A 17957-nucleotide genomic window follows, 5' to 3' on the forward strand; every position below is an offset into this window, starting at 1 on the left:
AGAGAGTCAATCTCAGCAACCACTTTGTGATGTGTGCATTCCACTCACAGAGTTTAACCTTTCTTTTCATAGAGCAGTTTGGAAACACACTGTTTGTAAAGTCTGCAAGTGGATATTTTGATCTCTTGGAGGATTTCTTTGGAAACGGGATTTCTGCATAAAACGGTAGACAGAAGAATTCTCAGTAACTTCTTTGGGCTGCGTGTGTTCAACTCACAGAGATGAAGCTTCGTGTAGACCGAGCAGATTTGAAACCTTCTTTTTGTGGAATTTGCAAGTGGAGATTTCAAGCGCTTTGGGGCCAATGGTAGAAAAGGAAATATCTTCGTATAAAAACTAGAGAGAATCATTCTCAGCAACCAATTTGTGATGTGTGCGTTCCACTCACTGAATTTAACCTTTCTTTTCATAGAGCAGTTTGGAAACACTCTGTTTGTAAAGTCTGCAAGTGGATATTTGGACCTCTTTTAGGATATCGTGGGAAACGGGATTTCTGCATATAACGCTAGACAGAAGAATTCTCAGTAACTTCTTTGGGCTGCGTGTGTTCAACTCACAGAGGTGAAGCTTCCTGTAGACAGAGCAGATTTGAAACCCTCTTTTTGTGGAATTTGCAAGTTTAGATTTCAAGAGCTTTGGGGTCAATGGTAGAAAAGGATATGTCTTCGTATAAAAACTAGAGAGAATCATTCTCAGCAACCACTTTGTGATGTGTGCGTTCAACTCACAGAGTTTAACCTTTGTTCTCATAGAGCAGTTTGGAAAAACTCTGTTTGTAAAGTCTGCAAGTGGAGATTTGGACCTCTTTGAGGATTTCGTTGGAAATGGGATTTCTGCATGTAACACAAGACAGAAGAATTCTCAGTAACTTGTTTGGTCTGCGAGAGTTGAACTCACAGAATTGAACGTCCCTGTAGACAGAGCAGATTTGAAACCCTCTTTTTGTGGAATTTGCAAGTGGATATTTGAAGCGCTATGGGGCTAATGGTAGAAAAGGAAATATCTTCTTATAAAAACTAGAGAGAATCAATCTCAGCAACCACTTTGTGTTGTGTGCGTTCCACTCACAGAGTTTAAACTTTCTTTTCATAGAGCAGTTTGGAAACACTCTGTTTGTAAAGTCTGCAAGTGGATATTTTGATCTCTTGGAGGATTTCGTTGGAAAAGGCATTTCTGCATATAACGCTAGACAGAAGAATTCTCAGTAACTTCTTTGGGCTGCGTGTGTTCAACTCACAGAGGTGAAGCTTCCTGTAGACAGAGCAGATTTGAAACCCTCTTTTTGTGGAATTTGCAAGTGGAGATTTCAAGACCCTTGGGGCCAATGGTAGAAATGGAAATATCTTCGTATAAAAACTAGAGAGAATCATTCTCAGCAACCACTTTGTGATGTGTGCGTTCCACTCACAGAGTTTAACCTTTCTTTTCATAGAGCAGTTTGGAAACACTCTGTTTGTAAAGTCTGCAAGGGGATATTTTGATCTCTTGGAGGATTTCTTTGGAAACTGGATTTCTGCACATAACGCGAGACCGAAGAATTCTCAGTAACTTCTTTGTGCTGCGTGTGTTCAACTCACAGAGGTGAAGCTTCCTGTAGACAGAGCAGGTTTGAAACCCTCTTTTTGTGGAGTTTTCAAGTGGAGATTTCAAGCGCTTTGGGGCCAATGGTAGAAAAGGAAATATCTTCGTATAAAAACTACAGAGAATCATTCTCAGCAACCACTTTGTGATGTGTGCGTTCCACTCACAGAGTTTAACCTTTCTTTTCATAGAGCAGTTTGGAAACACTCTGTGTGTAAAGTCTGCAAGTGCATATTTGGACCACTTGAAGGATGTCGTTGGACACGGGATTTCTGCATGTAACGCTAGACAGAAGAATTCTCAGTACCTTCTTTGGGCTGCGTGTGTTCAACTCAGAGAATTGAATCTTCCTGTAGACAGAGCAGATTTGAAACCCTCTTTTTGTGGAATTTGCAAGTGGAGATTTCAAGCGCTTTGGGGCCAATGGTAGAAAAGGAAATATCTTCGTATAAAAGCTAGAGAGAATCATTCTCAGCAACCACTTTGGCATGTGTGCGTTCCACTCACAGAGTTTAACCTTTCTTTTCATAGAGCAGTTTGGAAACACTCTGTTTGTAAAGTCTGGAAGTGGAGATTTGGACCTCTTGGAGGATTTCGTTGGAAACGGGATTTCTGCATATAACGCTAGACAGAAGAATTCTCAGTAACTTCTTTGGGCTGCGTGTGTACAACTCACAGAGGTGAAGCTTCCTGTAGACAGAGCAGATTTGAAACCCTCTTTTTGTGGAATTTGCAAGTTTAGATTTCAAGAGCTTTTGGGGTCAATGGTAGAAAAGCATATATCTTCGTATAAAAACTAGAGAGAATCATTTTCAGCAATCAATTTGTGATGTGTGCATTCCACTCACAGAGTTTAACCTTTGTTTTCATAGAGCAGTTTGGAAACACTCTGTTTGTAATGTCTGCAAGTGGAGATTAGGACCTCTTTGAGGATGTCGTTGGAAACTGGATTTCTGCATGTAACGCAAGACAGAAGAATTCTCAGTAACTTCTTTGGGCTGCGTGAGTTCAACTCACAGAGTTGAACCTTCCTGTAGACAGAGCAGATTTGAAACCCTCTTTTTGTGGAATTTGCAAGTGGAGATTTCAAGCGCTTTGGGGCCAATGGTAGAAAAGGAAATATCTTTGTATAAAAACTAGAGAGAGTCAATCTCAGCAACCGCTTTGTGATGTGTGCGTTCCACTCACAGAGTTTAAGCTTTCTTTTCATAGAGCAGTTTGGAAACACTCTGTTTGTAAAGTCTGCAAGTGGATAATTTGATCTCTTGGAGGATTTCGTTGGAAACGGCATTTCTGCATATAACGCTAGACAGGAGAATTCTCAGTAACTTTTTTGGGCTGCGTGTGTACAACTCACAGAGATGAAGCTTCCTGTAGACAGAGCAGATTTGAAACCCTCTTTTTGTGGAATTTGCTAGTTTAGATTTCAAGAGCTTTTGGGGTCAATGGTAGAAAAGTATATATCTTCGTATAAAAACTAGAGAGAATCATTCTCAGCAACCACTTTGTGATGTGTGCGTTCCACTCACAGAGTTTAACCTTTGTTTTCATAGAGCAGTTTGGAAACACTCTGTTTGTAATGTCTGCAAGTGGAGATTTGGACCTCTTTGAGGATTTCGTTGGAAACGGGATTTCTGCATTTAACGCTAGACAGAAGAATTCTCAGTAACTTCTTTGGGCTGCGTGAGTTCAACTCACAGAGTTGAACCTTCCTGTAGACAGAGCAGATTTGCAACCCTCTTTTTGTGGAATTTGCAAGTGGAGATTTCAAGCGCTTTGGGGCCAATGGTAGAAAAGGAAATATCTCCGTATAAAAACTAGAGAGAATCAATCTCGGCAACCACTTTGTGATGTGTGCATTCCACTCACAGAGTTTAAACTTTCTTTTCATAGAGCAGTTTGGAAACACTCTGTTTGTAAAGTCTCCAAGTGGATATTTTGATCTCTTGGAGGATTTCGTTGGAAACGGCATTTCTGCATATAACGCTAGACAGAAGAATTCTCAGTAACTTCTTTGGGCTGCGTGTGTTCAACTCCCAGAGGTGAAGCTTCCTGTAGACAGAGCAGATTTGAAACCCTCTTTTTGTGGAATTTGCAAGGGGAGATTTCAAGCGCTTTGGGGTCATTGGTAGAAAAGGATATATCTTCGTATAAAAACTAGAGAGAATCATTCTCAGCAACCACTTTGTGATGTGTGCGTTCCACTCACAGAGTTTAACCTTTGTTTTCATAGAGCAGTATGGAAACACTCTGTTTGTAAAGTCTGCAAGTGGAGATTTGGAACTCTTTGAGGATGTCGTGGGAAAAGGGATTTCTGCATATAACGCTAGACAGAAGAATTCTCAGTAACTTCTTTGGTCTGTGGTGTTCAACTCACAGAGTTGAACCTTCCTGTGGACAGAGCCGATTTGAAACCCTCTTTTTGTGGAATTTGCAAGTGGAGGTTTCAAGCGCTTTGGGTCTAATGGTAGAAAAGGAAATATCTTCGTATAAAAACTAGAGAGAATCATTCTCAGCAACCACTTTGTGATGTGTGCGTTCCACTCACAGAGTTTAACCTTTCTTTTCATAGAGCAGTTTGGAAACAGTCTGTTTGTAAAGTCTGCAAGAGAAGATTTGGACCTCATTGAGGATTTCGTTGGAAACGGGATTTCTGCATTTAACGCTAGACAGAAGAATTCTCAGTAACTTCTTTGGGCTGCGTGTGTTCAACTCAGAGGGTTGAATCTTCCTGTAGACAGAGCAGTTTTGAAACCCTCTTTTTGTGGAATTTGCAAGTGGAGATTTCAAGCGCTTTGGGGCCAATGGTAGAAAAGGAAATATCTTCGTATAAAAATTAGAGAGAATCATTCTCAGCAACCACTTTGTGATGTGTGCGTTCCACTCACAGAGTTTAACCTTTCTTTTCATAGAGCAGTTTGGAAACACTGTTTGTAAAGTCTGCAAGTGGATATTTGGACCTCTTGGAGGATTTCGTTGGAAACGGGATTTCTGCATATAACGCTAGACAGAAGAATTCTCAGTAACTTCTTTGGGCTACGTGTGTTCAACTCACAGAGGTGAAGCTTCCTGTAGACACACGAGATTTGAAACCCTCTTTTTGTGGAATTTGCAAGTTTAGATTTCTAGCGCTCTGGGGTCAATGGTAGAAAAGGACATATCTTCGTATAAAAACAAGAGAGAATCATTCTCAGCAACCACTTTGTGATGTGTGCGTTCCACTCACAGAGTTTAACCTTTCTTTTCATAGAGCAGTTTGGAAACACTCTGTTTGTAAAGTCTGCAAGTGGAGATTTGGACCTCTTGGAGGATTTCTTTGGACATGGGTTTTCTGCATATAACGCTAGACAGAAGAATTCTCAGTAAGTTCTTTCGGCTGCGTGTGTTCACCTCACAGAGTTGAACGTTCCTGTAGACAGAGCAGATTTGAAACCCTCTTTTTGTGGAATTTGCAAGTGGAGATTTCAAGGGATTTGGGACCAATGGTAGGAAAGGAAATATCTTCGTATAAAAACTAGAGAGAATCAATCTCAGCAACCACTTTGTGATGTGTGCGATCCACTCACAGAGTTTAACCTTTGTTTTCATAGAGCAGTTAAGAAACACTCTGTTTGTAAAGTCTGCAAGTGAATATTTTGATCTCTTGGAAGATTTTGTTTGGAACGCGATTTCTGCACATAACGCTAAACAGAAGAATTCTCAGTAACTTCTTTGTGCTGCGTGTGTTGAACTCACAGAGGTGAACCCTCCTGTAGACAGAGCAGATTTGAAACCCTCTTTTTGTGGAATTTGCAAGTGGAGATTTCAAGCGCTTTGGGGCCAATGGTAGAAATGGAAATATCTTCGTATAAAAACTAGAGAGAATCATTCTCAGCAACCACTTTGTGATGGGTGCGTTCCACTCACAGAGTTTAACCTTTCTTTTCATAGAGCAGTTTGGAAACCGTCTGTTTGTAAAGTCTGGAAGTGGATATTTGGACTTTTAGGAGGATTTCGTTGGAAACGGGATTTCTGCATATAACGCTAGACAGGAGAATTCTCAGTAACTTCTTTGGGCTGCGTGTGTTCAGCTCACAGAGATGAACCTTCCTGCAGACAGAGCACATTTGAAACCCTCTTTTTGTGGAATTTGCAAGTGGAGATTTCAAGCGCTTTGGGACCAATGGTAGAAAAGGAAATATCTTCGTATAAAAACTAGAGAGAATCAATCTCAGCAACCACTTTGTGATGTGTCCGATCCACTCACAGAGTTTAAAGTTTCTTTTCATAGAGCAGTTTGGAAACACTCTGTTTGTAAAGTCTGCAAGTGGATATTTTGATCTCTTGGAGGATTACGTTTGAAAAGGCATTTCTGCATATAACGCTAGACAGAAGAATTCTCAGTAACTTCTTTGTGCTGCGTGTGTTCAACTCACAGAGGTGAAGCTTCCTGTAGACAGAGCAGGTTTGAAACCCTCTTTTTGTGGAACTTGGAAGTTTAGATTTCAAGCGCTTTGGGGTCAATGGTAGAAAAGATATATCTTCGTATAAAAACTAGAGAGAATCATTCTGAGCAACCACTTTGTGATGTGTGCATTCCACTCACAGAGTTTAACCTTTCTTTTCATAGAGCCGTTTGGAAACGGCTTGTTTGTAAAGTCTGCAGGTGGATATTTGGACCTCTTGGAGGATTTCGTTGGAAACGGGATTTCTGCGTATAACGCTAGACAGGAGAATTCTCAGTAACTTCTTTGGGCTGCGTGTGTTCAACTCACAGTGTTGAACCTTCCTGTAGAAAGAGCAGATTTGAAACCCTCCTTTTGTGGAATTTGCAAGTGGAGATTTCAAGCGCTTTGGGGCCAATGGAAGAAAAGGAAATAACTTCGTATAAAAACTACAGAGAATCATTCTCAGCAACCACTTTGTGATGTCTGCGTTCCACTCACAGAGTTTAACCTTTGTTTTCATAGAGCAGTTTGGAAACACTCTGTTTGTAAAGTCTGCAAGTGGAGATTTGGACCTCTTTGAGGATTTCGTTGGAAGCGGGATTTCTGGATGTAACGCAAGACAGAAGAATTCTCAGTGACTTCTTCGGGCTGCATGTGTTCAACTCACAGAGTTGAACATTCCTGTAGACAGAGCAGATTTGAAACCCTCTTTTTGTGGAATTTGCAAGTGGAGATTTGAAGCGCTTTGGGGCCAATGGTAGAAAAGGAAATATCTTCGTATAAAAGCTAGAGAGAATCATTCTCAGCAACCACTTTGGCATGTGTGCGTTCCACTCACAGAGTTTAACCTTTCTTTTCATAGAGCACTTTGGAAACACTCTGTTTGTAAAGTCTGCAGGTGAATATTTGGACCTCTTGGAGGATTTCGTTGGAAACGGGATTTCTGCATATAACGCTAGACAGGAGAATTCTCAGTACCTTCTTTGTGCTGCGTGGGTTCAACTCACAGAGTTGAACCTTCTTGTAGACAGAGCAGATTTGAAACCCTCTTTTTGTGGAATTAGCAAGTGGAGATTTCAAGCGCTTCGGGGCCAATGGTAGAAAAGGAAATATCTTCGTATAAAAACTAGAGAGAATCATTCTCAGCAACCACTTTGTGATGTGTGCGTTCCACTCACAGAGTTTAACCTTTCTTTTCATAGAGCAGTTTGGAAACTGTCTGTTTGTAAAGTCTGCAGGTGGAGATTTGGACCTCTTTTAGGATATCGTGGGAATCGGGATTTCTGCATATAACGCTAGACAGAAGAATTCTCAGTAACTTCTTTGGGCTGCGTGTGTTCATCTCAGAGAGTTGAACCTTCTTGTAGATAGAGCAGATTTGAAACCCTCTTTTTGTGGAATTTGCAAGTGGAGATTTCAAGCGCTTTGGGGCCAGAGGGAGAAAAGGAAATATCTTCGTATAAAAACTAGAGAGAATCATTCTCAGCAACCACTTTGGGGTGTGTGCGTTCGACTCACAGAGTTTAACCTTTCTATTCATAGAGCGGTTTGGAAACACTCTGTTTGTAAAGTCTGCAAGTGGATATTTTGATCTCTTGGAGGATTTCTTTGGAAACGGCATTTCTGCATATAACGCTAGACAGAAGAATTCTCAGTAACTTCTTTGGGCTGCGTCTGTTCAACTCACAGAGGTGAAGCTTCCTGTAGACAGAGCAGATTTGAAACCCTCTTTTTGTGGAATTTGCAAGTGGAGATTTCAAGCGCTTTGGGGCCAATGGTAGAAAAGGAAATATCTTCGTATAAAAGCTAGAGAGAATCATTCTCAGCAACCACTTTGGCATGTGTGCGTTCCACTCACAGAGTTTAACCTTTCTTTTCATAGAGCAGTTTGGAAACACTCTGTTTGTAAAGTCTGGAAGTGGAGATTTGGACCTCTTGGAGGATTTCGTTGGAAACGGGATTTCTGCATATAACGCTAGACAGAAGAATTCTCAGTAACTTCTTTGGGCTGCGTGTGTACAACTCACAGAGGTGAAGCTTCCTGTAGACAGAGCAGATTTGAAACCCTCTTTTTGTGGAATTTGCAAGTTTAGATTTCAAGAGCTTTTGGGGTCAATGGTAGAACAGCATATATCTTCGTATAAAAACTAGAGAGAATCATTTTCAGCAATCAATTTGTGATGTGTGCATTCCACTCACAGAGTTTAACCTTTGTTTTCATAGAGCAGTTTGGAAACACTCTGTTTGTAATGTCTGCAAGTGGAGATTAGGACCTCTTTGAGGATGTCGTTGGAAACGGGATTTCTGCATGTAACGCAAGACAGAAGAATTCTCAGTAACTTCTTTGGGCTGCGTGAGTTCAACTCACAGAGTTGAACCTTCCTGTAGACAGAGCAGATTTGCAACCCTCTTTTTGTGGAATTTGCAAGTGGAGATTTCAAGCGCTTTGGGGCCAATGGTAGAAAAGGAAATATCTCCGTATAAAAACTAGAGAGAATCAATCTCGGCAACCACTTTGTGATGTGTGCGTTCCACTCACAGAGTTTAAACTTTCTTTTCATAGAGCAGTTTGGAAACACTCTGTTTGTAAAGTCTCCAAATGGATATTTTGATCTCTTGGAGGATTTCGTTGGAAACGGCATTTCTGCATATAACGCTAGACAGAAGAATTCTCAGTAACTTCTTTGGGCTGCGTGTGTTCAACTCACAGAGGTGAAGCTTCCTGTAGACAGAGCAGATTTGAAACCCTCTTTTTGTGGAATTTGCAAGGGGAGATTTCAAGCGCTTTGGGGTCAATGGTAGAAAAGGATATATCTTCGTATAAAAACTAGAGAGAATCATTCTCAGCAACCACTTTGTGATGTGTGCGTTCCACTCACTGAGTTTAACCTTTGTTTTCATAGAGCAGTTTGGAAATACCCTGTTTGTAAAGTCTGCAAGTGGAGATTTGGAACTCTCTGAGGATGTCGTGGGAAAAGGGATTTCTGCATATAACGCTAGACAGAAGAATTCTCAGTAACTTCTTTGGTCTGTGGTGTTCAACTCACAGAGTTGAACCTTCCTGTGGACAGAGCCGATTTGAAACCCTCTTTTTGTGGAATTTGCAAGTGGAGGTTTCAAGCGCTTTGGGGCCAATGGTAGAAAAGGAAATATCTTCGTATAAAAACTAGAGAGAATCATTCTCAGCAACCACTTTGTGATGTGTGCGTTCCACTCACAGAGTTTAACCTTTCTTTTCATAGAGCAGTTTGGAAACACTGTTTGTAAAGTCTGCAAGTGGATATTTGGACCTCTTGGAGGATTTCGTTGGAAACGGGATTTCTGCATATAACGCTAGACAGAAGAATTCTCAGTAACTTCTTTGGGCTACGTGTGTTCAACTCACAGAGGTGAAGCTTCCTGTAGACACACGAGATTTGAAACCCTCTTTTTGTGGAATTTGCAAGGTTAGATTTCTAGCGCTCTGGGGTCAATGGTAGAAAAGGACATATCTTCGTATAAAAACAAGAGAGAATCATTCTCAGCAACCACTTTGTGATGTGTGCGTTCCACTCACAGAGTTTAACCTTTCTTTTCATAGAGCAGTTTGGAAACAGTCTGTTTGTAAAGTCTGCAAGTGGAGATTTGGCCCTCTTTGAGGATTTCGTTGGAAACGGCATTTCTGCATATAACGCTAGACAGAAGAATTCTCAGTAACTTCTTTGGGCTGCGAGTGTTCAACTCAGAGAGTTGAATCTTCCTGTAGACAGAACAGTTTTGAAACCCTCTTTTTGTGGAATTTGCAAGTGGAGATTTCAAGCGCTTTGGGGCCAATGGTAGAAAAGGAAATATCTTCGTATAAAGACTAGAGAGAATCATTCTCAGCAACCACTTTGTGATGTGTGGGTTCCACTCGCAGAGTTTAACCTTTCTTTTCATAGAGCAGTTTGGAAACACTCTGTTTGTAAAGTCTGCAAGTGGAGATTTGGACCTCTTGGAAGATGTCGTTGGACACGGGATTTCTGCATGTAACGCTAGACAGAAGAATTCTCAGTAACTTCTTTGGGCTGCTTGGGTTCAACTCACAGAGATGAAGCTTCCTGTAGACAGACGAGATTTGAAACCCTCTTTTTGTGGAATTTGCAAGTTTAGATTTCAAGCGCTTTGGGGTCAATGGTAGAAAAGGACATATCTTCGTATAAAAACTAGAGAGAATCATTCTCAGCAACCACTTTGTGATGTGTGCGTTCCACTCACAGAGTTTAACCTTTGTTTTCATAGAGCAGTTTGGAAACACTCTGTTTGTAAAGTCTGCAAGTGGAGATTTGGACCTCTTGGAGGATTTCTTTGGACACGGGATTTCTGCATATAACGCTAGACAGGAGAATTCTAAGTAACTTCTTTGGGCTGCGTGTGTTCAACTCAGAGAGTTGAATCTTCCTGTAGACAGAGCAGATTTGAAACCCTCTTTTTGTGGAATTTGCAAGTGGAGATTTCAAGGGATTTGGGACCAATGGTAGGAAAGGAAATATCTTCGTATAAAAACTAGAGAGAATCAATCTCAGCAACCACTTTGTGATGTGTGCGATCCACTCACAGAGTTTAACCTTTGTTTTCATAGAGCAGTTAGGAAACACTCTGTTTGTAAAGTCTGCAAGTGGATATTTTGATCTCTTGGAGGATTTTGTTTGGAACGGGATTTCTGCACATAAGGCTAAACAGAAGAATTCTCAGTAACTTCTTTGTGCTGCGTGTGTTGAACTCACAGAGGTGAACCCTCCTGTAGACAGAGCAGATTTGAAACCCTCTTTTTGTGGAATTTGCAAGTGGAGATTTCAAGCGCTTTGGGGCCAATGGTAGAAATGGAAATATCTTCGTATAAAAACTAGAGAGAATCATTCTCAGCAACCACTTTGTGATGGGTGCGTTCCACTCACAGAGTTTAACCTTTCTTTTCATAGAGCAGTTTGGAAACCGTCTGTTTGTAAAGTCTGGAAGTGGATATTTGGACTTTTAGGAGGATTTCGTTGGAAACGGGATTTCTGCATATAACGCTAGACAGGAGAATTCTCAGTAACTTCTTTGGGCTGCGTGTGTTCAGCTCACAGAGATGAACCTTCCTGTAGACAGAGCACATTTGAAACCCTCTTTTTGTGGAATTTGCAAGTGGAGATTTCAAGCGCTTTGGGACCAATGGTAGAAAAGGAAATATCTTCGTATAAAAACTAGAGAGAATCAATCTCAGCAACCACTTTGTGATGTGTCCGATCCACTCACAGAGTTTAACGTTTCTTTTCATAGAGCAGTTTGGAAACACTCTGTTTGTAAAGTCTGCAAGTGGATATTTTGATCTCTTGGAGGATTACGTTTGAAAAGGCATTTCTGCATATAACGCTAGACAGAAGAATTCTCAGTAACTTCTTTGTGCTGCGTGTGTTCAACTCACAGAGGTGAAGCTTCCTGTAGACAGAGCAGATTTGAAACCCTCTTTTTGTGGAACTTGGAAGTTTAGATTTCAAGCGCTTTGGGGTCAATGGTAGAAAAGATATATCTTCGTATAAAAACTAGAGAGAATCATTCTCAGCAACCACTTTGTGATGTGTGCGTTCCACTCACAGAGTTTAACCTTTCTTTTCATAGAGCAGTTTGGAAACACTCTGTTTGTAAAGTCTGCAAGTGGAGATTTGGACCTCTTGGAGGATTTCTTTGGACACGGGATTTCTGCATATAATGCTAGACAGAAGAATTCTCAGTAACTTCTTTGGGCTGCGTGTGTTCACCTCACAGAGATGAACCTTCCTGTCGACAGAGCAGATTTGAAACCCTCTTTTTGTTGAATTTGCAAGTGGAGATTTCAAGCGGTTTGGGGCCAATGGTAGAAATGGAAATATCTTCGTATAAAAACTAGAGAGAATCATTCTCAGCAACCACTTTGGGATGTGTGCATTCCACTCACAGAGTTCAACCTTTCTTTTCATAGAGCAGTTTGGAAACTGTCTGTTTGTAAAGTCTGCAGGTGGAGATTTGGACCTCTTTTAGGATATCGTGGGAATCGGGATTTCTGCATATAACGCTAGACAGGAGAATTCTCAGTAACTTCTTTGGGCTGCGTGTGTTCATCTCAGGGAGTTGAACCTTCTTGTAGATAGAGCAGATTTGAAACCCTCTTTTTGTGGAATTTGCAAGTGGAGATTTCAAGCGCTTTGGGGCCAGAGGGAGAAAAGGAAATATCTTCGTATAAAAACTAGAGAGAATCATTGTCAGCAACCACTTTGGGGTGTGTGCGTTCGACTCACAGAGTTTAACCTTTCTATTCATAGAGCGGTTTGGAAACACTCTGTTTGTAAAGTCTGCAAGTGGATATTTTGATCTCTTGGAGGATTTCTTTGGAAACGGCATTTCTGCATATAACGCTAGACAGAAGAATTCTCAGTAACTTCTTTGGGCTGCGTGTGTTCAACTCACAGAGGTGAAGCTTCCTGTAGACAGAGCAGATTTGAAACCCTCTTTTTGTGGAATTTGCAAGTGGAGATTTCAAGCGCTTTGGGGTGAATGGTAGAAAAGAAAATATCTTCGTATAAAAACTAGAGAGAATCATTCTCAGCAACCACTTTGTGATGTGTGCGTTCCACTCACAGAGTTTAACCTTTCTATTCATAGAGCATTTTCGAAACAGTCTGTTTGTAAAGTCTGCAGGTGGATATTTGGACCCCTTGGAGGATTTCGTTGGAAAAGGGATTTCTGCATATAACGCTAGACAGGAGAATTCTCAGTAACTTCTTTGGGCTGCGTGTGTTCAACTCACAGAGGTGAAGCTTCCTGTAGACAGAGCAGATTTGAAACCCTCTTTTTGTGGAATTTGCAAGTGGAGATTTCAAGCGCTTTTGGGTCAATGGTAGAAAAGGATATATCTTCGTATAAAAACAAGAGAGAATCATTCTCAGCAACCACTTTGTGATGTGTGCGTTCCACTCACAGAGTTTAACCTTTGTTTTCATAGAGCAGTTTGGAAACACTCTGTTTGTAAAGTCTGCAAGTGGAGATTTGGACCTCTTTGAGGATTTCGTTGGAAGCGGGATTTCTGCATATAACGCTAGACAGAAGAATTCTCAGTAACTTCTTCGGGCTGCATGTGTTCAACTCACAGAGTTGAACATTCCTGTAGACAGAGCAGATATGAAACCCTCTTTTTGTGGAATTTGCAAGTGGAGATTTGAAGCGCTTTGGGGCCAATGGTAGAAAAGGAAATATCTTCGTATAAAAACTAGAGAGAATCAATCTCATCAACCACTTTGGCATGTGTGCGTTCCACTCACAGAGTTTAACCTTTCTTTTCATAGAGCACTTTGGAAACAGTCTGTTTGTAAAGTCTGCAGGTGAATATTTGGACCTCTTGGAGGATTTCGTTGGAAACGGGATTTCTGCATATAACGCTAGACAGGAGAATTCTCAGTAACTTCTTTGGGCTGCGTGTGTTCAACTCACAGAGTTGAACCTTCCTGTAGACAGAGCAGATTTGAAACCCTCTTTTTGTGGAATTAGCAAGTGGAGATTTCAAGAGCTTCGGGGCCAATGGTAGAAAAGGAAATATCTTCGTATAAAAACTAGAGAGAATCATTCTCAGCAACCACTTTGTGATGTTTGCATTCCACTCACAGAGTTCAACCTTTCTTTTCATAGAGCAGTTTGGAAACTGTCTGTTTGTAAAGTCTGCAGGTGGAGATTTGGACCTCTTTTAGGATATCGTGGGAATCGGGGTTTCTGCATATAACGCTAGACAGAAGAATTCTCAGTAACTTCTTTGGGCTGCGTGTGTTCATCTCAGGGAGTTGAACCTTCTTGTAGATAGAGCAGATTTGAAACCCTCTTGTTGTGGAATTTGCAAGTGGAGATTTCAAGCGCTTTGGGGCCAGAGGGAGAAAAGGAAATATCTTCGTATAAAAACTAGAGAGAATCATTGTCAGCAACCACTTTGGGGTGTGTGCGTTCGACTCACAGAGTTTAACCTTTCTATTCATAGAGCGGTTTGGAAACACTCTGTTTGTAAAGTCTGCAAGTGGATATTTTGATCTCTTGGAGGATTTCTTTGGAAACGGCATTTCTGCATATAACGCTAGACAGAAGAATTCTCAGTAACTTCTTTGGCCTGCGTGTGTTCAACTCACAGAGGTGAAGCTTCCTGTAGACAGAGCAGATTTGAAACCCTCTTTTTGTGGAATTTGCAAGTGGAGATTTCAAGCGCTTTGGGGTGAATGGTAGAAAAGAAAATATCTTCGTATAAAAACTAGTGAGAGTCAATCTCAGCAACCACTTTGTGATGTGTGCGTTCCACTCACAGAGTTTAACCTTTCTTTTCATAGAGCATTTTCGAAACAGTCTGTTTGTAAAGTCTGCAGGTGGATATTTGGACCCCTTGGAGGATTTCGTTGGAAAAGGGATTTCTGCATATAACGCTAGACAGGAGAATTCTCAGTAACTTCTTTGGGCTGCGTGTGTTCAACTCACAGAGGTGAAGCTTCCTGTAGACAGAGCAGATTTGAAACCCTCTTTTTGTGGAATTTGCAAGTGGAGATTTCAAGCGCTTTTGGGTCAATGGTAGAAAAGGATATATCTTCGTATAAAAACAAGAGAGAATCATTCTCAGCAACCACTTTGTGATGTGTGCGTTCCACTCACAGAGTTTAACCTTTGTTTTCATAGAGCAGTTTGGAAACACTCTGTTTGTAAAGTCTGCAAGTGGAGATTTGGACCTCTTTGAGGATTTCGTTGGAAGCGGGATTTCTGCATATAACGCTAGACAGAAGAATTCTCAGTAACTTCTTCGGGCTGCATGTGTTCAACTCACAGAGTTGAACATTCCTGTAGACAGAGCAGATATGAAACCCTCTTTTCGTGGAATTTGCAAGTGGAGATTTGAAGCGCTTTGGGGCCAATGGTAGAAAAGGAAATATCTTCGTATAAAAACTAGAGAGAATCAATCTCATCAACCACTTTGGCATGTGTGCGTTCCACTCACAGAGTTTAACCTTTCTTTTCATAGAGCACTTTGGAAACAGTCTGTTTGTAAAGTCTGCAGGTGAATATTTGGACCTCTTGGAGGATTTCGTTGGAAACGGGATTTCTGCATATAACGCTAGACAGGAGAATTCTCAGTAACTTCTTTGGGCTGCGTGTGTTCAACTCACAGAGTTGAACCTTCCTGTAGACAGAGCACATTTGAAACCCTCTTTTTGTGGAATTAGCAAGTGGAGATTTCAAGAGCTTCGGGGCCAATGGTATAAAAGGAAATATCTTCGTATAAAAACTAGAGAGAATCATTCTCAGCAACCACTTTGTGATGTGTGCGTTCCTCTCACAGAGTTGAACCTTTCTTTTCATAGAGCAGTTTGGAAACACTCTGTTTGAAAGTCTGCAAGTGGAGATTTGGACATCTTTTAGGATATCGTGGGAAAAGGGATTTCTGCATATAACGCTAGACAGAAGAATTCTCAGTAACTTCTTTGGGCTGCGTGTGTTCATCTCAGAGAGTTGAACCTTCTTGCAGATGGAGCAGATTTGAAACCCTCTTTTTGTGGAATTTGCAAGTGGAGATTTCAAGCGTTTTGGGGCCAGTGGTAGAAAAGGAAATATCTTCGTATAAAAACTAGAGAGAATCATTCTCAGCAACCATTTCGGGGTGTGTGCATTCCACTCACAGAGTTTAACCTTTCTTTTCATAGAGCACTTTGGAAACAGTCTGTTTGTAAAGTCTGCAGGTGAATATTTGGACCTCTTGGAGGATTTCGTTGGAAAAGGGATTTCTGCATATAACGCTAGACAGGAGAATTCTCAGTAACTTCTTTGGGCTGAGTGTGTTCAACTCACAGAGTGGAACCTTCCTGTAGACAGAGCAGATTTGAAACCCTCTTTTTGTGGAATTAGCAAGTGGAGATTTCCAGAGCTTCGGGGCCAATGGTAGAAAAGGAAATATCTTCGTATGAAAACTAGAGAGAATCATTCTCAGCAACCACTTTGTGATGTGTGCGTTCCACTCACAGAGTTCAACCTGTCTTTTCATAGAGCGGTTTGGAAACACTCTGTTTGTAAAATCTGCAAGTGGATTTTTTGATCTCTTGGAGGATTTCTTTGGAAACGGCATTTCTGCATATAACGCTAGACAGAAGAATTCTCAGTAACTTCTTTGGGCTGCGTGTGTTCAACTCACAGAGGTGAAGCTTCCTGTAGACAGAGCAGATTTGAAACCCTCTTTTTGTGGAATTTGCAAGTGGAGATTTCAAGACCCTTGGGGCCAATGGTAGAAATGGAAATATCTTCGTATAAAAACTAGAGAGAATCATTCTCAGCAACCACTTTGTGATGTGTGCGTTCCACTCACAGAGTTTAACCTTTCTTTTCATAGAGCAGTTTGGAAACACTCTGTTTGTAAAGTCTGCAAGTGGAGATTTGAACCTCTTTGAGGATTTCGTTGGAAACTGGATTTCTGCATGTACCGCAAGACAGAAGAATTCTCAGTAACTTCTTTGGGCTGGGTGAGTTCAACTCACAGAGTTGAACCTTCCTGTAGACAGAGCAGATTTGAAACCCTCTTTTTGTGGAATTTGCTAGTGGAGATTTCAAGCGCTTTGGGGCCAACGGTAGAAAAGGAAATATCTTCGTATAAAAACTAGAGAGAATCATTCTCAGCAACCACTTTGGGGTGTATGCGTTCCACTCACAGAGTTTAACCTTTCTTTTCATAGAGCGGTTTGGAAACACTCTGTTTGTAAAGTCTGCAAGTGGATATTTTGATATGTTGGAGGATTTCTTTGGAAACGGCATTTCTGCATATAACGCTAGACAGAAGAATTCTCAGTAACTTCTTTGGGCTGCGTGTGTTCAACTCACAGAGGTGAAGCTTCCTGTAGACAGAGCAGATTTGAAACCCTCTTTTTGTGGAATTTGCAAGTTTAGATTTCAAGCGCTTTGGGATCAATGGTAGAAAAGGATATATCTTCGTATAAAAACTAGAGAGAATCATTCTCAGCAACCACTTTGTGATGTGTGCGTTCCACTCACAGAGTTTAACCTTTGTTTTCATAGAGCAGTTTGGAAACACTCTGTTTGTAAAGTCTGCAAGTGGAGATATGGACCTCTTTGAGGATTTCGTTGGAAGCGGGATTTCTGCATATAACGCTAGACAGGAGAATTCTCAGTAACTTCTTTGGGCTGCGTGTGTTCAGCTCACACAGATGAACCTTCCTGTAGACAGAGCACATTTGAAACCCTCTTTTTGTGGAATTTCCAACTGGTGATTTCAAGCGATTTCGGGCCAATGATAGAAAAGGAAATATCTTCGTATAAAAACTGGAGAGAATCATTCTCAGCAACCACTTTGTGATGTGTGCGTTCCACTCACAGAGTTTAACCTTTCTTTTCATAGAGCAGTTTGGAAACAGTCTGTTTGTAAAGTCTGCAAGAGAAGATTTGGACCTCATTGAGGATTTCGTTGGAAACGGGATTTCTGCATTTAACGCTAGACAGAAGAATTCTCAGTAACTTCTTTGGGCTGCGTGTGTTCAACTCAGAGGGTTGAATCTTCCTGTAGACAGAGCAGTTTTGAAACCCTCTTTTTGTGGAATTTGCAAGTGGAGATTTCAAGCGCTTTGGGGCCAATGGTAGAAAAGGAAATATCTTCGTATAAAAACTAGAGAGAATCATTCTCAGCAACCACTTTGTGATGTGTGCGTTCCACTCACAGAGTTTAACCTTTCTTTTCATAGAGCAGTTTGGAAACACTGTTTGTAAAGTCTGCAAGTGGATATTTGGACCTCTTGGAGGATTTCGTTGGAAACGGGATTTCTGCATATAACGCTAGACAGAAGAATTCTCAGTAACTTCTTTGGGCTACGTGTGTTCAACTCACAGAGGTGAAGCTTCCTGTAGACACACGAGATTTGAAACCCTCTTTTTGTGGAATTTGCAAGGTTAGAT

The sequence above is a fragment of the Gorilla gorilla genome, chromosome X (genome assembly GCF_029281585.2).
Source record: "Gorilla gorilla gorilla isolate KB3781 chromosome X, NHGRI_mGorGor1-v2.1_pri, whole genome shotgun sequence".
Taxonomy (NCBI): Eukaryota; Metazoa; Chordata; class Mammalia; order Primates; family Hominidae; genus Gorilla; species Gorilla gorilla.